The sequence below is a fragment of the Crocodylus siamensis genome, chromosome 8 (genome assembly GCF_052110815.1).
Source record: "Crocodylus siamensis isolate JL-2025a chromosome 8, ASM5211081v1, whole genome shotgun sequence".
Classification (NCBI taxonomy): Eukaryota; Metazoa; Chordata; order Crocodylia; family Crocodylidae; genus Crocodylus; species Crocodylus siamensis.
In genome coordinates, this window is record NC_143402.1 from 12,324,854 (window position 1) to 12,348,371 (window position 23,518).

General features: G+C 45.1%; 1 protein-coding gene across 2 annotated transcripts in view; it reads left to right on the forward strand.

Annotated features, from left to right (window-relative positions):
- Positions 1 to 615: 615 nt before the first annotated feature.
- The window catches only part of STAG2 (STAG2 cohesin complex component), a 118,199-nt gene continuing 95,296 nt past the window's right edge, over positions 616 to 23,518 (forward strand). The window contains exon 1 of one of the 2 annotated variants that reach the window (XM_090059318.1): positions 616 to 933. The gene's annotated coding sequence lies outside the window, so the exon portion shown is untranslated. Of the gene's footprint in view, positions 934 to 3,175; positions 3,195 to 23,518 lie in introns of those variants that run through there. The other variant, XM_090059320.1, reaches the window with a different exon arrangement.

A 23,518-nucleotide genomic window follows, 5' to 3' on the forward strand; every position in this document is an offset into this window, starting at 1 on the left:
ACCTAATGGCCAGGCCCTGGCTCACTTACCTGCCCTGGCCCGGCCCAACACCCTGCTCCTGACCCCCTCCTCTCTCTCCCAGCCAACTGCCCTGATTGCCCCACTTGTTCCCTGGCATCTCGCACTTGGCTCCTCCACCCGTCCCAGGCCTGCTTATTGGAGCCGACCCCCGAAGAGGCCGCTTTGCTTCCCCTAAGTCCTGCCTAGCACACAACCAGTCACCCAAGGGCCCTCGGGGCTGTTTCACTAATGGAGCAAAGGGCCTCATGATTTTAGCCACGTCAGGGAACTGAGGCGCCCGCCTTTCAGGGCTGGGAGGGGTGCCTGTGTGCGGGGGGGGCAGAGCCCTCAGAACGGCCGTTAACGGTCCCGGGGGGGAGGGCCCTCAGAACTGCCCGTGGGGGGGGGGGAGCAGGGCCCTCAGAACGGCCGTTAACGCTCCGCCGGGAGAGCGGGGAGCTGACGGAAGGCGGCAGCTGCTGAGGGCGCGTCCCCTCCCCCTCCCGCGCGCACGCGACGCGACGTCACGTCCCGTCCCCGCCCCGGGCGCGCATGCGCGGCGCCTTGTTTACCCCGCGCTGAGCGGGCGGCCGCGCCCGGCCGGCAGGTGTCGCCCCGCGCCCAGGAGAGCGGGCGGCGCGCGGCGGCCGCCAGGTGGCGCCTGCGCCCTCCACTCGCCCGCGAGCCGCCGAGCAGCGAACACCCCAAACAATCCCCGGCGCCGCCGCCGCCAAATTAAATAACCCAGCCCGCTCCCCGCGCCCGCCCCGGCCTCACCCCGACCCCTCCGCGCGGGGCCCGAGCGCGCCGGGCCGAGCGCGCGCCGCGGCGGAGAGGACGAGGAGCGGGGGGAGGAGGAACAAGAGGACGAGGAGGAGGGGGCCGCTGCCTGCCGCCAACGGAGCCGCGGGCCGGGGCCTGCCGCCGGGCTCGGTAAGTTAGAAAATGGCGGCGAAGCTTCTGGAAGTTTGGCGGGGTCCGCGGGCGGGCGGCCGGGGAGGCCGCGGCGCAACCAAGATGGAGGACGCGGGCTCGGCCGCGGAGCGCTCCTGGCGGCGGGGACGGAGAGGCGGGGACGCGGCGGCGGCGGCGGCGGCGGCGGCGGGGGGGTAGGCCTTGCGCGACCCAGGCCTGGCGTTCGGCGAGCTAAAATGGAGAACCTCCTCCTCCTCCTCCTCCCTCTCCTCCCCTTTCCCCTTCCCCCACCGGGGCTGCCGGCAAGATGGAGGATTCGGGCATTGTGTGTGTGTGTGTGTGTGTGTGTGTGTGTGTGCTGGGGGGGGGGTGCGACCCTGGGACGCGCGGGGGCGGGGAAGGCTCCTAGCGGGGGGGTTTGGCGCCACTTTTGTTTCGATGGCGGCCTGGGGAAGGGGGGGAGGGGGAGCAAAGTTTGCGGCGGCGGCGGCGGCACGAGGTCGGGCCCGGGGGTGGCCACACCCTGCGCCGCGGGGAGGAGCCGCGCGCGTCCCGTGACTGCCCCGAAGGCGCGCGGGGCCTCGGCGGAGGTTGGGCCGGCGCGGCTCCCCCCGCCTCCGGGCGGCCGGGCGGGGGTCGGGTTGCCGAAGTGCGTCACCGGGGCCTGCTCCGCGGCTCTGCCGGGCCGCGCCGCGTTCGCCCGCCTCCGCCGATGGCGCTCGCCATTGGGCGGCCGCGCGGGTAGGGGCGGTGCCTCCGCCTGCTCCCTCGGGCGGACCGGGACGGGTACTGGGACGGGGAAGGGTCCGGCCAGCCGCCCCCCGCTTCCGCCCGACCCGGGGGGCCCTGGTGCGAAGTTCAGCGCGCTTCGCCGTGGCCTCATCCGCAGCCGCGGGAGTGGAGCGAGAACAAGAGCTGGGGCCTAGCAGTGCTTTGCAGCAGCTCCATCTTGCTCAGAGGGAGCCCGGCTCCCCTCACTTCCCTGCTCCACCTTAAGACAGGCGTGATTACTGTCCACGTTTTAACGTGCACCCCCCTTCCAAATCGCTGTCACGCAGCTTCTGTTACACTTGTTATGGGGCCTGGGTGACGTGGCTGCCCCGTGTGGAGGTGGCAAGGTTGAGGCCCTAGCAGAAGCGCTTCCCCTGTGATTGTAAGGAATCTGCAAATTCTTGCCAAATGTCTTGTGACAAGGCTGACAAGGCTCCACTTGTTCTTGTTTTAATCTGTAGTAGCTCTGAAACACTATTTTTCTTCCTTCCGGTTTTTCTTTTGGGTGGTTGTGCTTTCTCTCAACTTTGTTTCTTTTTTCCCCATTCATGTGATTTCCCGCCCCCCCCCCATGGGCGAGTATCATAAACTACACCTTTTATAGAGCTTTCTCATTTACTGAAACATGGTTTGCTTTTCTCTTCATTAAAGCTGAATGACCAATAAATCAGGATAACAAGTGAGAAATCATTAAGTGAAATTCTTGTTTTTTTGCTTTTTGCTGTAGGATTGGGCGGGGTTGAATTGAAGTCTGGGGTAGCAGGATCGCCATAATGGTTTTGAGGGATATAACAAAGATTGACACAATTTTGAGAGATGCATAGATTATTGCAATTAATTCAGGTTTCTTGGGGGGCGGTAAATCTTGCCCACCCTGGTGCCTGAGGGCAGCCTTGTAGCAAAACCAAGTTTGTGTAGCTGGAAGTAATATTAGGATTGAGAGAGCCCATAGGAGGGCTGTCCCTCTCTTTGTGTAAAGCCCAACTTGTTGGGTCATACAATAGCAGATTTGAGTTTGTTTAACCTGTATCTAGAGAAATGTTGTTCGCCAGCCATGGTGGCAGAGGAAGATTTCCTTTTCTTGGTTCCTAGAGGAACACTCACAGAGCTGCTCATGCCGTAGATTGGGTTAGGACTGGGTCTAGGCAGTAGAAAACTTTTGTCAGAGGCTGGCTGGAGATTTAGAAAAGCATAATGAATAGTGTTAAGATTCAGAAATTTATCTTGGAAATACCTAACGCGTTGTGTCCATCGAGTAAAAATTAGGATAGCAGAAAAAAATACTATATCTTACTTACATTTCTTGATCAAACGTGATCTTTTGATAACACATCCAAGCGAGGCAAGGCTTTTGTAGATCTATAGTGTCTTTTTATTATGTGTTGCACTTTTAGTGTCTTGTTGAAACAACTTCAGGGAATGTTCTGGATCAGTGCCTAAAAACTTGTTTTGGTGAAAATCAAAAAAGTTCAACGGAGGAGGGGAATACATGGAGCCCATGGCGTTTGGTGAGTGGAGCCAGTAACTTTAGTCACTTGTGTAATTGTGTATAGGTGATAAACATTATAATAGCCATTAAAAAAATTCAGTATGTTATCAGTTATACTTATCGTCCCAATGCTGTTGGAAGCATTGACATACTGAAAAATGATGCCCACGTGGAAATACATGAAAATGTGTGGCAGAGTCCTTGGCACAAAAAAGGTAACAGAAGACCCTGATGCACTAGGGGTGGGGGGCAAGCAGAGCCCATGAAAGGGCATGGGAAAGGGGTGGGCAGTCCCTGGAATGGGGTTTAGGAGGGCGGTACGCTGGGAGTTTATGGAGGAATGCAAGTAGTTCCTGAAGTGTGCAGTATTCTAACTTGTTCCTGAAGTTGGGAAATCATAACTTGAGTTCTTAAGCATTTCTTTTCCAGAAGGCTTATTTCAGTCACCAGTGAGTTGTTAAACTTTCACCTTTTTAGCTTTCAAGGTCAGTGATTGTGCCTGTGATTGTTTGCTTGCTTGCCTTTTGGTATGGTGTAGGGAGATTGAGCAAAATACCATAGATAAAATTCTCTCTCTTTCAAGAGCTCTGGCAATTTCGGTTTGATCATTTGGTTTACCGATACAGATGAGACAGTAACAGCGATTGTCAGTCTTCTTGGTAGTCCGGTGAAAATTGTTTTTGGTTTGACAGTTAAGGGTTTAAAATGTGTGGCAGTGCCCATTTGATTGTTTTAAATGGGATTTAGAAAAAATATTTTAGGTAGTTCCATAAAATAAAGTTGAAGGACTATGGAGAGGAGTTATGAAATAAGGCAGGCTTCTGAAGATACCCTGCCTCTTTTAGTTATCACAAGTGAATTTAGGGCTAAATCCAGCTCCATTTAAAGTGAAAAGGTTTCACTGGTAGTTGTTTAGTGAATATTATCTTTTGGAAAATTGTTGTGGGTCTTGCTAAGCAAATTATTTATACTTCAGAATTTATTCTTTGATTATATTTTTGCCAGCTTCCTATCTAGTTCAGTGCAAAAGATAGAGGATGCATATGGAAAAAGATATGAATATGCTGTCGTGATACCTTTTTGGGGGCTGATTGTATAGATGGGAGAGAAGTTAGACAAGCTTTTGGCCACAGACTAATCATTTCAGGAAATGGAACTCAAGTTACCCCGTTACTATCATTAATAACTTGCACATAATTTACTTGCACGTTGCATTCACCTTCTCCCTGTACCCGCTCCAGAATTAGCTCTCCAAAATCAAGATAGAGATGTTTTAGGTGAAGAAACTGACTTCTGTACCAGAATGGAGGCATGGTGACTCTGGAATGGCTGTCAGAGGGATATGCTGGGCTCTGTGCTCCATAGAGGAGAGGCAAAATCCAATTCTTGGCATAACTCTCTTGCTTCAGTGCCAGAGATCCAGCTTGACTGCTGAATGTCAGTAGCTTTTGGTGATGGAGCAGGGGTGGGCAACTAATTTGGGCAGACGATCGCTTACCGAGTTGAGGGCAAGCTGTCGAGCCCTTATCGGTACCCCTGCCCCTTGACAGATGTCCTGCCACCTGGTCACCATCTTGAGACCAGAAGTCCCACCCCTTAACCCTCAACCTTTGCCACCAGAAGTTCTTCCCCTTGCCCCCAGAAATACTCTTTTCAGCAAGGGGTTTTGCTGTCTCAGAATCAGGGAAATACCAAATTATATTCCAAAAATAGAAGAGCTACCACATTTGTAATTTGATTTTAAAAAATACTTTTGTCCTCATTTACATGTGTTTGTGTAGTGTACACACAGTAGCTTAAAATGAAGAAGTCTTGCTCCTGTATACTGTGGGGGGGGGTATAGGTTTGTGGGGGGTTGATAGGTGTGGGGGGTGGGGTAAGGGAGCATGTGCATGTATGGGTGAGTATGGGTTTTTTGGGGGGATTGTGTGGCAGCAGGGTGGCTGGGATGTTAGGGTGTGGGGGTCTGCATGTATGGCAGTGGGGAGGGGGAATGCATGTATATGGTGGGGTGTGCTTGTGGGACTCACCCTATTGACACACGTGCTCTGTGGCTCCCTTCCCTCGTTGTGTGTCCTCTCCCTCTCCCTCATTGCATGGACACCACCCCCACCCCCCCAAGACTCCTGGTACCGTGCAGGCCACGTGGTGCTGGAGCAGCAGGCTGACATGCAGGGAAGTAGTGAAAGTGACTGCAGGCAGAGGCTTCCGGTTGGTATGGAGGGGGCTGGGGGTAGAGCCAGGCTGGCCTTGGTGCTGGGTCCTGCTGGCTTCTCCTAGGTCCTGCTGCCCTTGACTCCTGTCATCTTTGACAGGCAGCCAGGAGCAAATATTAATTTTCTAAACTTTTTTAGGTGCCCCGTGAGCTGGATAAAATAGCCTGGCAGGCTGTATTTTGCCTGTCCCTGAGATAGAGGGTAAGTGATGAAAGTGTTCAGCTATGGTGAGCCCTTGTGAAAAATCTTTTTTTTCCCTTTATTTTGATTTCCCAAAAATAAGGTGCAGATCTAATTTGGGGGCATCTGTTAAGTGAGTAAATATGGTATTACATCCTTAAGTGAATAAACCATGGGCAACTAGAACTTGGTTTTGCTTTCACTCTTCACTAGGGAGTTTTTCGTGCAAAGCTAGTGATTGATATCTGACAGATGGGAAGCGCGACTACTTCAGTAAACGATTTGGAAAAGGTGATCCAAAGGCTGGCCTCTGCAGAAGGGCAGCTATAACACATGCTTTGAAGTGCATGGTATTTGTAGTAATGGTGTTTTTGTGGATGGAAGAGTAATGGGATGTACTGTTTGATGGCCAAAATTCCCACCATTTTCTATAGATTTGGAGTCATACTGAACAGAGGAATGACCTGGCGTCATGCACAGGTGTGTGCTTTTGTGGGGTGGTGATTAAAGAGAAGAAGTGGCAGTAGAAAGTCAGTGGGGAAAATCTTTTTATTCCAGCAGCCAGGATTCACGAATCTTGTATTGTACAATAAGCTGAGAAAAAAAGCGTAGTGTTTTGTGAAGACAGGTTTGTCACTGGCTATAGCAGTTGGTCAAACTTGCATTTGTAGCCCATAAATTTTGACGTGTAGTATGAAAAGCCTTAAATACATCATTTTAATAGTCTTTCTGTGTTGTGCAAGTTCTTCTCAAGGTTCAGTGGTGTATCAGGTTTTGTATAAGCAGAAAACTTTGTTTGGCAATCACAGTTCTCATTGCTTACCAGAGTCCAGCTTCCAAGACTTCTTATTAACACTTTATGAAGAGAAATAAAAAAAAAAAAGTTTCATTTTCAAACTCTGTGTGAAATGTCATGTCTATTACATGCCGATTTCTGTAAAAAGAATGCATTTCATTTAAGTCCATTTTAGAATGCAGTTCTAATTTTAGAGTCACTGCCAGAGTGTCTTTAATCATAAAGGCAACCATTGCACCTCCTCAGTTACGGTTGGGTTTGGATTTTCAATTTTACTGAAATTATAGTAGATTTTTTGAATAAACGTTAGTTCATTTTAATTTCAAATAGGATCTTGAAGAGGTTGGGCTTTCTAGAATGTCATGGTGTCTCTGTTGTTGTTGACTGCTTAAACTCTGGCTGGTAAAAAGCATAAAATAGCAAATATAATGGAAGTTTGGGGGTATCTTTGTAGGGATATGTAACTTCTCGTAATGAACTGAAATAACTGTCTGTTGAGCTGGATCCCTGGAGTTTGCAGTTACTTGGGCCATTGACCAAAAACTGTTTCTTTCTGTCTCAGTTCACTAATTTAGCTTATTTCTGAGTAGGCAGGGGCCCCATCACTACCACCAGTAATATTTTCAGTTATCGCCAGACTCATCAAAGCACAAAGAATAATTTAATAATGACGGTATTTTCATGGAGTTGATGTTTCTTTTTCTACATAATATAAAATAAAATCTCAGAAATGACCAGTTTTTACCAAGCAGTTGGGCTTGGGCATAAGAAACAAAGTGAAATTGACTGTACTCTATGGGGCGTATTGACTAAGTTGCGAAAAGAAGACAGCACAAATAGAAAACTGGCTGCTTTTCACTATCATTGTTTCTAAATGTGTAGTATTAGTGGCATAAATGCTTATAGTGTGTGTGCCTCTAGCATTTTGGGTGTGGGGGAATCATGCGTGGCTTATTTTATCATGTTCAGTGGTTAAGGAAGACCTGTCTTTAATGCAGACTATTTTGTGCTTTTAACAGACAAGGTTTTGATCCTTGAAACACTTGTGCTTAACTACACTTGTCAGCATTCCTTCTCAAATTTGCAGAAATTATTACTATGTGCAAAGTTACTAGTAAATATTTGTAAGGATGAGACCAAAATACTATTTTTATTTGAAAGAAAATGCCTGTGTATTGTAATCATACCTATTCTCCCAAGTTTTCTTGTGGTAATCCTCTGTGTAAACAGGAGCCGCTTCGTAATTATCGTATTGCTTCTGTTACATCACTTAAATTCCAGTCTTAAAAATGCATACAGTTCAGGTTTATTTCAGTAGTTGCTTGGACTTTATAGCTATGTACACTGAAAAGTGCTCATCTTAAGCACACAAGTAAATGACCTGTGTGAGAGGAGGCTTGTTTGTACTTGAGGGAGCTCAGCAGGGAAGGTCTATAGATAACGGTTTTCATAAAAGACTTCAAAATAAAACCTACCCTAGCTTTTTTTCTTCTCTTTCCTCCTATAACTTTTTGTGCCCTGACACGTAACTGATATTTTAATATCTTACAAATCTCTCCCAGATAAATTGCCTGTTTTTTACCTATGCATCATTGAGGTACAGATCAAAAATGTGTTTTTCAGTGTTGTTTTTGATTAGTTCTTTTAACATGGGCATGTATTATTCCTTCTTGTAACAGTTACTTCCAGAAATCTGCATTTCATTGGCAGCTATAGTAACTAGGCAGCAAAGATGCACTAGTATTTCTGTTGCAACTGTGATTAGACTTCTGTCATTACTTGTCTAATAAGGATTTGCCAAAGACAGGCTTTTGCATATTGATCTACCAACCAAGGAAATGGTTTATTAAAGCAGTTTACTATGGAGAGGAAAGAGATGTTTTTCTTCACTGGAATCCATTTCATGCCGTGATTCAGGCTTGCTCTTTTGTCTCCCTTCAGCATCTCATATTTAAACTGCTTTGGTTTTATGGAGGGGGATTCCATTCAGTTTACTTCGATAATTTTCAGTTTTGAAACCAGTGCATGTATATCAACATGCATTTATTTTTTAAGTGTTTCATTCAAGTAAGAATGCACATGTTCTGTATTATTGTATCACATGATGACAGAGAACAGATTTTGTAAACTAAAGGACCTGGGGCTCAGTACTTGAAAATTGTTCAAGAATGTCAGTGCTGAAGCCCAAAGTCCTCTGGGTATTTCATTTTATTTACCCTCTCGTGCTCTCTTCCTGGCCGCATTGCTCAATTTTCATTCTGTGTAGTAGCAGTCATGTAAAATTTAATAAAATCCTGTACACAGAAGTCAGTGTATATACTGCAAAATACTGCTTAGGTGCCGAGTGTTAAATATGAGTATGGCAAGGCAAGAATTATTTTGCACCTAGTTATTACAGTCTGATTGAAAAATCCTAAATCAGTAACACCACACAGGTATTTTGGAGCAAAATAAATGACAAACTATCTTCGTCTTGGATCTAAAGATTAGATATCAAAATTAATTATTTGTCACTGCAACAGAAAGTGATATTTTAGCTTTGTAAAACCCCACTCAAAGCTTGTTCTTCTTTTTTTCAAGGGTGTGCTTCTCTCAAAGTTGCATTCATTTCTGTTCCCATGGAGGTTAGTGAGGATACATTTTTTTTCATGCATTTGGGGGCAGGATTGAGTACATGTTCCTAGCAGGCTGGATATCTAGGATGTACGTGCGGGTTTCCTTTTTAATTTTTTTTTTTTCCTAAGGCCCTTGAGACACCTTCATTAAAGACAAAATGGGAGCTGATCAGCAATCCCAACAATTATATCTCTTGCCATGCCACACGTGCATAGCAGGAAGTGCAGCTAGGGGTCAAATCCCAATTGCACCCTGTTCCTGGTGCCTGAAAAGGCAGAAATTAAGGGTTTTGGTGGTTTGTTTCTTTGGGGTTTTTTTCGGCTGTGGGAAAGACTGGGGAGTTGAAAACTGATTGCTTGCTTGATGAAAATTGGTAGGAATCTTAACAAATACTGTCATAGAACTGTGATTTTCTTCTTTTGTGTGGCTTTAAAATTGGGAAGACAAAATGCTATGGCAATGCGTTGTGCTCCAACAGAATTATTAGTAGCACTTCACCAGTTTCCGATCCTCCTTTTGTTTGTTAACTTTCAAAAATGCCAAATCTGTTCTTTTGTTTCCAGTAGTAGTATGTGTTTTTTCTTCTTAACTTCCATTCCTGTGCCATTTGCTACTGCTCTTGTGCCTTACTCTTAAAACATTTGGAACTGATATGAGGCAGAAGGAAACCGATCTCTTGATCTTCTGTTGTAACCCTCATTTTTTTGCCATACCAAAATGTGTGCATTTTTTAGCACAAATATAACTCTTGCCCATGGCCTAAGCTGCTGTGTTTAGGTATCTTGTGTTGAGCCCCCATGTTTTAAGCTTCTCTTGGTTTGAGCAAGTCATAACGTTGGTCCTTGGCAGCTCTGTTAACAGTTCCGGGGCATGGGCTGTCATGCTCATGCCTAACCAATCTAGGCATCATACTGACGTAGCAGACACATTAGTAGCTTAAGTTTGCTCAATGCTCCAAATTTGTGGGCACTCTTAGTTTACAGTTAACTTCTTTAGGGACAGCTGTTAGCATGTAGACTTTGGGAGGATCTCAAAAAGTGCTAGAAATATACAACAAAATACATTTCCTTGCCTTCATTACCACTCAAGTAGTTTTTGGATTTGTGTAAGAGTCTGAGTCCATGCTCCTTTCCCTTTTCTGGGTTTTATAGCATTTCTAGAATGGGGAATATTTTCTTGCTGTTGTATCTAGCTTTCTACTTCTGGTCTCATCTCAACTGACTGGAGGTTCCCTTAGTCAGGTACTTAGTTAGGTGACATGGGGAGTACAGATTTTGGAAAAACTTCGCTTTGTGCAGTAGCCAGTGTTTTGTCCAATAAGACTTCCATATAAGTAGAGGGCCATGAGGGTTTAATTATACTCTCTTAGGACCTTTGTCACTGCTCTTTGATGTTGTAGTCCAGGAAGGAGGGAAAAAGATGCTAGAGAAAACGTAAATTCCACATACAGAATGGACTTTGACAGTCCCCAAATAAAATACAATTCACCAGGTGTATTTGGTGGTTAGCGCTGTGTTCAGAGCAAGACCAGGGGGTCTAACCTGTTCATTGTCTAACTTTTATTAACTTTGTTGGGTCAGAGATTTCTAAGTGTTGCACATACAAATTGCACTGACTAAATGAATATTTCTGGGTGGTGGTTCTCCTGCTTGGGTATGTGGTCTCTAGTTGTACCAGTCTGAAAATGGACTAAAATTGCATGGTCTGCGCCAGTTTCTTTACTGCTGGTAAAGTGCTTCTGTGGGACTTCCCTGCTTGGAAGAATGCCAAATAGAGTGTGTGGGAAGATTTAATACTTAGCACTTAGTGTTTTGTATTTTCACGGGCTTTCGCAAATACTAAGTCTTTAAGATTTAGGCCTAATTTCTCTAAGAATAAAAATGGCACAATGTGTAATCATGTAAAATGACACCCTCATGTTGGTGTCACAAGGTCAAAATGCACAGTGAATATGTTGTAGTTGATGGGAATCCTTATGATTCTGTAAAAATGCATTATGCATCATTCTATTATCCTGGAATCTAATGAATCTTGAAAAACATGATTTGAGTGGTGAACAACAAGTAATCGGGTGAATTTTAGTACGATGAATCTCTGAATATTATTAGGATAATTTATTTACGATCATTATCACGTAAGTTGAAGATGTATCTCTTCTTCAGTTCCTGCCTTGCCAATGAAAAGTAAAAGTTCTCTTAATTTCTCTTGTTAAGTTTTCAGCTTAATTATTATTCAGTTTAAGGAACCTTATAATTGTGTAACAGGCAGTATTGTGAGAATAATGTTCTTTTTATCCATACTTCTAAAGCATTTATAATGCTGATTAATTTTAAAATGTCATTCTTGACTTCCAACTAAACAATTCAGCTGTTTAATTTATAATAATAATGCATCGTGAGATGTAGGGGTGCACCGGTAGAGAGTTTTTTGGGGGCCAAGTACCTGTGGATGTTTTTTTTTTTTTTTTTTTAATGAGCCGTATTGGCTCATACCATTCCAATTCTGATACGCAGCTCCATAGTGTGGAGAGCAGCTGGGTCTGGCAGGTAAGTCTGTGGGGGGAGGGAAGGAGTATGGGGGGGCATGGCAAGGGAGGGAGTGGGGTGCTGCCCAGCCAGGGCAGAGTAGTCACAGGACAGAGCTGAAGCTTGTCCAGGGAGTGCTGCGGAGGCGGGGAGGGGAAGCTCCTGCTTCTGCACACAGCTCAGGAGGGCATGGCGGGGCATATGCCCTCTGATCTGCGTGCAGAGCAGGGTAGGCTGTTGCTGTGAGCTGGGACCAGGGCTGGGCCAGGCTGAGCTCAGGGTGGGCAGAAGTGGAACTGGGAGTGGTGGCTGCAGGCCCTCCAACCCCTGCTTCTAGCACTGCCATTGTCCGCCCTGAGTGCAGCCCAGACCCCCTTTGTAAAGAGTCCAGCGCAGCTCCAGCCCACATGGGCAGCCTGCCCTGCCCCGCCTGCAGGTCCAGGGGCACACCCCCACCTCCCTATGCCCTCCCAGGGTGTGTGCACCAGCAGGAGCCAGCCTCAACTTCCTGAATGAGCCATGAATCTATCCTGTGCTCTACTTTGCCCCGTCTGGGCAGTGCCTGCCCCAACGCCACATCTTCCTTCACCGTGGGGGCCTCGATCTGTTCCCCCTCTCCTTCCCTTGCTCCTTCCCTTCCTCCTTGCCCCACAACAGATCAGCTGGACCTGGCTGCTCTCCACACTTCCAGACCACACTCCTGGCCCCGTGCATACTGTGGCTGTAGGCGTGCAGAGCGGATTTATCAGCCGCATCAGGTAAAAAAAGCTGATTGCCAACGCTCTAAATTTTCCTAATATTGGTGCCGGTCTGATATGGGACCAATGTATCTGTGCACGTCTAGTGAGGGATTATCTAAATGTGTCTTCACCTGCCCCCTCTTCCCCGCCGCCCCCCTTCCTCCTTTTCCTGGTTTTACCAGCACGGCCCTGGTTTTATCAGCATATTAGTTTTTGCAGGAGGTAGTTTTAAGGCTAATCTGGAAGTCCCCATGAGCCTTGTCTGTGGTATGTGGTGGGAATCTTTCTGAAGTGCCTGTAGGCCATATCAAAAATGTCTTCGACTCTGAAGGTTAGGAATTGATCTGACTTGATTTTCTTGCTCATACTTTTGATGGACTGTAAACTACTTATCATTTTAATCCAGGGGTGGGCAATTATTTTGGGCGGAGGGCCACTTACAGAGTTTTGGCAAGCCATTGAGGGCGATGCAACAAGCAGGCAGGGGCAGATAAATATTAATTTTCTAAATTTTGAAGTGGCCCTGTGGGCTGGATAGAATTGCCTGGCAGGCCGCATCTGACCCACAGGCTGCGTTTTGCCCACCCCGTAAACAAAAGCCCTTGGCTGCAGCATCCTGCAGGTGGTGGAGGCTGTATATAGTCAGTGGAATGGCAAAGAGTTTATATGGCTTGAAGAAAAATTATCGTAATTAGAATATTCCTTTAAAATACCTACCTTCCCCCCCCCCTTTTTTTCCTTAACCACAGCTTTGAGTTTCCCAGGCTTCTAGCATTTCTGAAGAATGTTTGTATTTGAGAAAACTGCATTGTGTTTGAAATTCTTCCCTTTTCCATTCCCGAGCAATTGTTAAAATGGAAGTTCAGTTAAGTTTATCAGTCCTTCCAAACATTTCTAGGGAATTTAGATATCTTCCCATGATTTGAAACATCTTTTAAAAGCAGAGGCCATCACACATGAATTCTAATTTAGACTTCAGGTTTTATGAAGGAAAGCGGGCATAATTTTTTAACCCCAGAGAGGTAATCTCTCTCTCGTACTGGCAGCGGTATATAGTAACAAAGTGCTTTACCCAGAGAAATAAGAACCATCACTAAGGAACAGAGCTAATTAGCATTGGTGTAATGTTGAGCTAACATGGCTTTATCGTGTCTAGTACTCACACTAAATTATACTGCATGTGCCATGTAGGCATAGGAAACGGTTATTGAGTGCAAGGAAGTGGTAGTCGGAGCCTGTTACTTGTCAGCTTAGCTTCTGTTTTGAATTATATCCATTTGCACTATTTAATTTTTCTACTAAATATATTTGATTAATATAGTAGTCTGTCTCCCATAAATTAATCTGGGACCAAAATGGTGCTAATATGTAGCTTAATTTGCTTTGGATGCTAACAGTTAAAAAATGGTCTAGATGTACATCATGCAATGCAGAGAAATTTTTCATACAGGTGTCAGTCAAAAACAGGATCCTGTCAGGGATCACCAAAACAGTGCAGCCAAAGATTGCTTCCTTTAGCTATGCCAGAGAACAGTAGTACATTCATTTTTTTAATTGGTTTACTAACATTAAATTAATAAAGACTTTTTTTGTAGGTGTTGGGAGGATTATAAAATATAGTAGTTGTTGATATTCAACCAACCAAATATTTTTGACACTTCAGACTCTAGTCTTAAAAGACAAAAAGTTTATACGACCTTGTCAGAACCTAATATTACCTATAAATAAGCTAAACAGAGACTTGCTTTTCTACAAATTGTATAAATTTTAAACATTACTTCTTAAATAGTGTCTGATGAAATTTTAATTGGCATTTATATTCTGTTTTCATTTGGACGTAATAGTCAAAATAATCGAATATATCTGAGAACAATCTAAGGCTCTTTTTTTGTTTTTCGTTTTATAATGGGCACATTGTTGAGTGATAAATTTATCTATGCTGAGAAAAGGGTATATTAAACACATGTAATGCAACTAGTTCAGACTTTCTGGTAGTGTAATTGTGAATTATTCAGCTGAATATTATCTGTAATTGAATGAAGTTGGTTAATATTTATATGGGGAAATGTCAAATTCTAATCCTACTCTGAAGAAAATACTTGTTTAATTTACCAGAGCATTTAAATAAGATTTAAAGTATGTTCAGCAACGTGTACTAGTGCTCTGAAATTGTTTGCACAATGACTAGATTAGATTTTACTGGTTCTCACTCCCCCTGCTGTTTTTTGAGCATTATTATGAAAAGTTAACTTATTTGAGTTAAAACGCTGTCCAGGCACCAATTCTGATCAAGGCCCCAGTGTACTGGTTGTTGTACAGACATGATCTAAACACAGCTTTTGCTTTGAGAATATGAAAAAATAAGCTATCTCTAATACTTTGTCAGCTTGTTTCTGTTGCTGAGCTAGTCTTCTGGTGATGCATTGTAACATGAAAATGGTCTCTTATGTAGGTCAACACCTAAGCTAAGGACACCAAAAAGAAATGAAGAAATATTTTTAAAAAAATGTAAGATTACATAAAAATCTTAATTTTTGAATTCATATCATCTCAAAGTGTGAACTTTCAATAATAACATTTAAGTCAGAAATGTATTCCTGTGTTGAAGAATGTAAGCTGAATTCGGGTAAGGATTTCACATTTAAATACCAGCTAAATAGGTGGGTCTTTTTTGTTTTAAGAATAATTTATCCAAACTTCCAGATTAGTAAAACTTGTCCAAACAAAACATGTCTGTGTCTTGGTATTAAAATGGACATAATGTAACATTTGAAGTGCTTCAGGTGGCTAGTGAACAGATTTGCGTGTCCTGTGAAAAGTTCCCCAAAATTGTACTGCTTCAAAACAGCACCTACATGAAAGCGCTTCCTTTTGGACCGCTGGACCACAGGCAGCAGTCAAAACTTCTTGTTGACCATCCTGAACCCTTGTTGTCAAAGTTGATTTTAAAAAAAAGGAGGGTGGCTACCATCTCTGAACATGTTAATGATGCCTTTCCAGACTGCTGGTGGGCTGACCACAGTTAGGAACTTCTTGACCAGAATATTAAGCTGCCATTGATGTAAGATTGGAACAGTGAACGGCAGGGGAAACTCATCCCCGCCATGTGCAAGCCCCCTCCCCTGCTCCTTGTCTTGCCCTCTACCCCGGCTCTGCCAGAAGTATACTCAGAAGGAGTATACTCCTTAAAAGTTGAAAATCCCTGCCTTGTGCGATCACATAAGAAGAAAATTTTACTAATTTTTTGAAGACTACCCAAAGAAAGAATTGACTGCTTGAGTGGGCTTATCAAAAGTTTGTCTGTGTGCTTTTTGTGTTATTGGAGAATACTGGGCCCTTGGCAGGTGTTACATTTATGGCATAATTAACCAGTTAATCACATCTTAAGTAGTTACTTGGCCACCTGTTCTGTGAGTTGCTGGTGTGATAAAATGAGCAATAAGCCGCAAAGTTTACACAAAATATATCTAACATATTTTCTATATCTATATCTATAATAACTTTGTGGATGTTTCTGTCATGCCTTAAATTGAACGTGTGGCCAGTGCCCAGTCTCTTGAGCACTTGGGGAGACTTTCAGGAGGATGGAGTGCCCCTCTGCTAACTGGGAGCCCAAGCTGTGGGACTGCACCATGCACTCCTGTGGCTGGGAACTCTGGTCAGCTGATCAGAGGTCCCTGGTAAGGGAGTGCAGGGAGACAAGCTTGCTATTTGTCAGCGCAGGGGTGAGCTGGATCTCCGGCTGCCCCTTCAGCCATGTGACACGATGGGATCTGATGTGGCATCTCTGTTGTGTCTCCTGCCATGCACGTGTGGCTGGGCATCAGATCCCATTGCACGTTTACTTGAACATCTGTCAGGGGCCTTGGACATACTACAGTATTAGCTGGAAACGTGTGTGAAATCTATCTTTCTATTATATTTAAAGTGACAAGGAAGCAGAGTTTCCTGGCATCATGTATGAAAGAATTAGTAGAAATCTAATTGTACAAGTGCTTCCGAAATGTGCATAGACTATTATCTGGGTTTGCTTACTTTGTAGGAAGCATTTAAGCTGTTACTTGGAAGTGTTGTGTTTTGCAAATGAGTTGTTTTACAGTAGACCAGTTACAATTAGTAGAACTTTTTCAGCTAATGGACAAGAAGCAAATTTATCATCAGAGATGTACTGAAAATTCTCATTTGAGGAATATTGCACAGATGGCTTTGTTGCACTAGAACTTCCAGTCTGGTGAAGACAAAAGCTGAAGATGGTGTCAAGGTGTGGGGGGGGAGGAAAAGGAGTGGAAGGAGGATGATCATGGAGGGAAATCAAGAGGATGAAGTTGAAAGAAACATAGCATTTAAGTGCTGAAAATAAAATAGTAGAAACTGATTAATCCCAATGAGAAGTACTCGCCTACTCTGTTTTGTATTAAAAATATTCTGTACTTTAATCAGTATTAACAGCAAAGGACTAGAAACCATACTAAATGGCTTTTTTAGCAAACGGTTAATTTAAACTACTCTGTCATATATTTATAATATTTAATGAAGACAGTTGCTTAAATTGAGTAAACAGCCACCTTTAATGTGTGGCCTTGTCCGTATAAAAATAAATGGACGCTGTGAACCTGACATTACAGTATTTCTAAATGTAATCAAATGCATGTCCTGCCTTGCTCTTGGCTGGGTGCCAGAATTGGTTGGTTCACTCATTTTTGTTGTAGTTTTTGTATTGTACCTTTTCTAGTAGGCAGATGGAATGATTATCTTTACTTACAGAGGCCTTGCCTTACTAAGCAATTCAAACTTCTTTTCTTTAAAAAAAAAAGTAAACAACGAATTTAGTCTGTAAAGCACAGAGGGTTTTGTTTTTTTTAATGACATGCCTTTCTTTGATGTTATAATCACTGTAAGCTCCTGCCTTTTAATGCAAAACTAGCAAAGTTCTCCTTAGTCATCAAGAATTTTTGACCACTGAGGAAATAGCTATAGTAGGCCTGAGTATGAGCCATTTTCTGTACTTGGTATCATCTTGTCTCTCACAAATGTTGAACATTTCAGTCATTGTCTTCTGGAGTGTGTCTGGAGAAAAGTTATTGGGTATTAAGCAGTCCCTTGACTTTGGTACGTGCTGGCAATTCTTTCTCTATTCTAAACCTGCGTTTCCATCAGGTCAGGATTAGAAATCTGTGTGAGACTTCTTTTGAGAGAGGATTACTGTGGAACCGAAACCTAGTGTAAGTTTTTGGGTGCATGAAATTAGATTCTCCCCCCTTCCCTCTTCCCACCCCCAACTAATGTTCACTGAGAAGGTGCTTTTTGCTTCGTCTTGTTCCTGTGAAAAGACCTAAAGCAGGGTTTGCTAATCTGTGTCCTTTGGGCCAGAACAGCCTGTGAAGTGTTTGGACATGGCTCAGGAAGGTCTGACTTGTCCTGGAGTGGCATACCATTGCACTGTATATCCCGTCCGTTCTACAGCCTTCTTTGCTGTTGTTTGTGCCTGTGTGCATTATGGGAGGTTTACAGCAAGAGGCCAAGTTCCAAGCTCTGGCCCATCATGCCAAAGTTGCTGGTCCGTGGCCTAAAGAATGGAGTAGTCACAATGCCCTCATTGCCTTTTACTGTCTGTAGGGTTGTTTTGTACATGCGTGGCTTGGGTTGTTTTTTTTTCTAGTAAGACAGTGAATAGATGAGAAGAGCATGTGTGTGTCCCAACATGGCATTCCAGAGCTGATATGGTGGGAGCCAGTAAATAGATGGAGTTGAATAAATCCACTCCTGATAAAGGGGCTCATGGCAAATGTCTAACAAACTGAGGAGGTCGTGTGAGCTAACTACAGTTTTAAGGAACTTGATATTCAGACAACATTGGATTGCATCGGGTACCAAACATATATTAGGCATGGTGGGCAGGGCGTGGGGCCAGTTTGTGGGCCAGATTGGGCCCCACTATCTTTAACAACCCTAGATTATATGAGTGTCCTGGAACTCAGAGCCATTATACTGGCCTGCATGGTATTCCTTACAGAAGTTCAGTAGTGTGCACTGCTGGGAACATATACTACATAGTCCAAGAGTAGGAACCCTTTTCTTGTCACTCTCTGGTAGCCTCTATTTTTGTTTGATGCCAGCTGAGTAGCCTGACTGTCATAACCTTTTTCCCTCCTGGGAATAATCAGTGACTGATGCATTTCCTAAACAGGTAGTTGTTGACCTATCAAAAATGGTCCTTAAAGAGATTAGTTACTTGATGGATCTTGTGCTGTCGGGAATCCTGCTGATCATACACATGGCCTTGTGCGTTACTAAGAAGAGCACCAAATACCAAATCTTTTTAGTTCCAGGCCAGAAATGGTATTGGCTGTTGTCTTTTACAGTAGTTCAGCAACGTGCTTTCATTTGCCCCTGACTTGCAGATTAGCCTCCAAAATCGGGAGGACAGGACCATAGTATTGATCATTCTTGTTTATATGGGCTGAGACCATTTCAGCTGACAGCTGTTACAAAAATCCATCAAGCTCCTAAACCTGGACTTTGTCTGTGCTGCCTTAGCTGTGTAGGTGACACTAAGGTGGCAGTGCCCCCCTGCCATAAACTCAGCTCTGATGGAAGAAGAAATATTTTTATTTACAGCCCTGAAAGACAAAGCTCTGCCAGTATTAGACTTCACTGACAGCATTGCATCCATCCAGGGGTATTTGTGGGCATAGCTATATTGGCTGCCGGGTTTGATCTCCTTCATGTTCCTAACATAAGTAAGCTGACTATAATTAAGGCCACATTCTCACAGCTCCACCAGGCCAGGTACTTCCCCCTGATAAGGAACCTGATTGTTGGTTTGTAGAGATGCATTTAAAACACATGTAGAAACAAAGTCTGGAAGTCGTGGACTTGCAGAGCTATAACAGACTGATTAGCAAAAGGTGGTACTGGGTTCAGAGCTATAAAATACTGTATTTACTCAAATATAACATAAGGTGTCTCCCCCCCCCATCAGCATGGGGGGGGAAGCCCCTCATTTTATATTTACATGCCAGCACAATCCCTCTCATTGAATACATTGGCTGTTATTAAACTGCTGCTAGAAGCAGTGTGTGATCCATTGTGGAAACCAACTGGGAAGCTGATTCAATACAGCCGATGTTGAGCATACCCATATTGGGCAAACATACTGATTTTAAATGTTGTGTTTTGGGTCACATTGGTTCCAAATACCAACTGAGCAGAGTTCAATCATTTAAGTCTGTGTGGTGCTACTATTGGCAAGTATCCCACCTCCCAGACTCTTTGGCCTGGAGCTTCAGATGCTCCCAGATCCATGGCAGGCATCCTACCTACCACAAGACTAGGTTACTGTAGCCAATCAGCACAGGTGTCCATTGTGCTCAATCCCCCTTGGTAGTGACTTTTTTTTCATGTCATGGTAAACCACTACATCAAATACATTTTGATGACTGCCTCTTCACTCCCACAGCTGAGCAGTGCCTTTCTTTCCCATTTCCAATAATTTGTTTTTTCATGTGTCTTAAATGTATGGCAAACATCACCAAACTTTTGTGTAGCCAAGAGGCTTTCTCAGCTTGTTGCATGAGATAAGTGTGGCTCTGCCCTCTGTGGGGTGGAGACTGAGCAGGCAGTCCTGCATCTCATCTGCATATATATTTTATGAGGGTCCCTGGACTTGTGACCAGAACACCCATTTCTGGGTGAGTGAGGGAGGAAGGTGCGGGGGGGGGGGCATAATTAGCACATAGATCCTTTGTGAGGGTATGTGGAGGATCTACACACTGAGGTGGGCAGCAGGGTCACCATGGCTTGAAATGCTTTTGACTTTGCTGGGGCCCAGCCCAATGAACTATGTGACAAGTCATGATGTCACGCACAGTTTGGACTTCGTAGAAGTAGATATGAAAGGGTTGCTCAAAAGAGTCAGACCCACGGCAGTAGAGCTGTAACAAACTGATTAGCAAAAGGTACTTGGTTCAGAGCTATAAAATACTCCAAAATACCCCACTTTGCATGTATCCATATTGCTGTAGGTATGTTTATTTCAGTGTCAGTATTTTTTGGTCCCTTGCATTTCAAATGAACAAGGAGGGCAGGTAACAGCTGCAGTTCATGGCTAGAGTCTGATTCACAGCAGTCTCCTACACTCTTCTGCAACTTCTGCTGCCCTCTCTTCTTCCCCTCTCTGCAGCTTCTGTCCTGTCTTTGGTGTCCCGTCCCGTCCCCCCCATTAGGGTCATGTACTTCTCACTTCCACATTGTGCTCAAGAAGAGAACACAGCCTGAGCAGGGGCTGGTGGTAGAGGGCAGCAGAAAGGCTGCAGGAGGAAGAAGGGGCGGGGTGCAGAAGTCAAGGAGTACCTTACTTTCTCCCTCTCCCCTAGCCACTGTTTTTCATGCTATAGCAATGGGAGAGGGTGCATTCAAGACAACCCTCTGATAATTAGATTGTACACTGGAAAATTATAACAAATTTGTACATTTTCCTTATACAGAATCTAATTATTGATGCACTGCCTTATATTCATGGTAGTCTTATATTGGAGTAAGTATGGTATCTACTAGAAAAAAGGCATTCATATTGTTGTAAGTTCTTAATATGGTTCATGTCTCAATACCAAAGATCCTCTACTATCTGCTACACTTGGAGATGAGGGACTAGACTTCTGTTCATAACTAATAACTTAATATTAAGCACAACAGTTATAGCTTGCCATCCTCTATAGCTGTGCTCAGTCACCCAAGTTTCTTAAAAGCTTCTTACATATACTTACCCACTAGCCAGAGAATCTAATCCAGCCTGGGACCTTGGCTTTATTTTTCTGAGACTGTGGAGCCTCCATTCAAGAATCTCTTAAATTCCTTCTTTTATTGCCTCAAGGGTGGACACTTAGGAAGGACACTGGCTAGTGCCCACTGTCCCTCAGATATAAAGGAACCTGTGGCTGCTGCCCAGTGAAACTCTGCTCGGGGCCATGCACAGATGAGTGAAAGGACGATGGCCTCAGAGTTGCCAGGTTCCCTCTGGCCAGCAACTTTTCTGGTCTGGTAGATGGAAATCTTAATCAGGGCAAAGAGGAGATTAAGCAGAAGGTCCTTGGACTTGTTGGGGCTGCACATAGAATATGTGTATAAAATAAAATATGTGCAGACTAGGGGCCCACTGCTAGAGATTTTCTTGGACAATACCAATAGCAGATTATTCACCAGGCATATTGGCTGATGCTGATCCAATAGCGGAGTTACAAGAGCACAGCCGGGCAGCGTGGAGAGCAGTTCCCTGCAGGTAAGTCTGTGGAGGGAAAGGGGCATGAGGAAGGGAAGCAGCGTGAGGGGGCAGATCAAGGCCCGCACGGTGAGTGAGGTAGTGGGGCAGGGACTGTGGCTGGTGGTACTGCTCAGCTAGGGCAGTGAATGGGATCCCGGGGCCAGGGAACCATGGGCAGCTTGTCCAGGGGATCAGTGTTCTGTTGCTTAAAAATGGCGCTGGATGTGTTTGAACTAAAGCTCATCAAATGAGCTTTTGTTCAGGTGCTGCCACCACCATTTTTAAGGATGGATGCGGATTGCCTGGTATGGGCTTGGGGCTCTCTGCTCTGCTGCCTTTGCCCCAGGAGCCACGTGCTGGCCATGCGGCCTCCTCCCTGCCTGGCAGCAGGAGGCACAACTCGCCACTGCTGCCTGATGGGCAGGGGATGCGTGGCTGGTGTGCAGCTCCCCGAGGCAAAGGCAGCAGAGTAGAGAACTCCGAATCCACAGTGGGTAGCCTGCCTTCCCCCTGTGCACAAACATGAGGGGAGGGGGGCTTGCCTCCTTGGGGGGGTGTACACAGCAGTGTGGACCTGACCTGCCTCCCCTGCGCCCCCCAGATGAACCACCTGTGGTCCCAGGGTCCCATTTACTGCCCTGGCTGGGCAGCGGCTTCAGCCCCTGCCCCTGCCCCCCACTCCCTCCCTGTGGGGGGCCTCGATCTGCCCCCCCCATACTACTTCCTCTCCACAGACTTACCTGCAGGTTGCTGCTCTGCACACTACTTGGCTGTACTTGTGCATGTTGCAGCTGCACGCATGCACTCAGCATTCTGGGGCTCCAGCCAGAAGGCATATTCTATTTATTGGTGACATTGGCTATGCTGGCCAAAAAAAGCTGGTAGCTGATGATGTTAATTTTCCTTTAATTGGTGACTATCTGATATGGCACTGATATACTGGTGCACCTCTAGTGCAGACAACTGCAACTAGAATTTCAATAGGAGGTTTTTGTGGAGGGGGAAAGAGGCTGCAGATTGGTGAACACGAGGTAGGCATCCAAGGTTTCTCTCTGAGCCCAGGAGGGAGGGGAGGGGGAGGGTCTGTAGGGTGTGCCAGGTACAGCCCTGTGCATGAGTAAGCAACTGAGATCACTGGTGGCACATGGGGTTCAGGTGGAATGCAGGCTGGTCCACTGAGGACCCTCGCCCTCAGTGAGAGTGTCCCATCATTTGATATCTGGGTAAGAAGTGAGAGTGGGATGGTGAATGATAGGCGCAGATATATAGAAGTAGCAAGGATGGGCTGTCTGGAAGCGGATTGGTTGGATGCCTGCCAGCCTACGGAGGTGGTACAGTTTGGGGACGGAGGACTGAGCAGTTCTTGAGGCAGGATCCAGTGCACGTGGTGTCTGTTCTTGCTGGTTGGGGACCTGTGTCACATGGGGTACCAGCCTGGGGCAAATGCAGCATGAGTTCTGGACCAGCTGGATCAGGCCCTGCATTCAGTGTGATCCTGGACTGGCCCAGGTAGATACCATGTGGCATGGGTCTTGGGCTGGTCAGAGTAGGCACTGTATGCAGTGTGTGTCCTGGGCTCTGTATAGCCCGTTTGCCAGCATTTGGGGTCAACCCTGGGGCATCCCAGGAGCCAGATGGGGCTTTGAGGCTGGATTGTCCTGCAAACCTAATCTTTGATACCTCTCTCCTAAATGGTTCACAAAGGGGGCCTTTTCGTGGAATTCTGGATTGAGTTACATATTTAATAGATTGCATCTTTCCTGCACCTTATCTTCATTCATTTCTCACATATAAGAATCACTTGAGAAAATTGGGTTGTGACAAAAAGTGTCTCCTGTGGTGCATCTGGAATTATACAAAGTCAGTTTGGATATGGCTGTAAATATCTTCAGGTTGAAGATTTCCTTATCTGTCCTGCATCTAAACCAGAACAATCTTGGGCAAAAAGGATTTTGATTGGTGAGATACCTTTCATAACAGATTTTAGTGGACAAAGAATGAAAATTGTGTT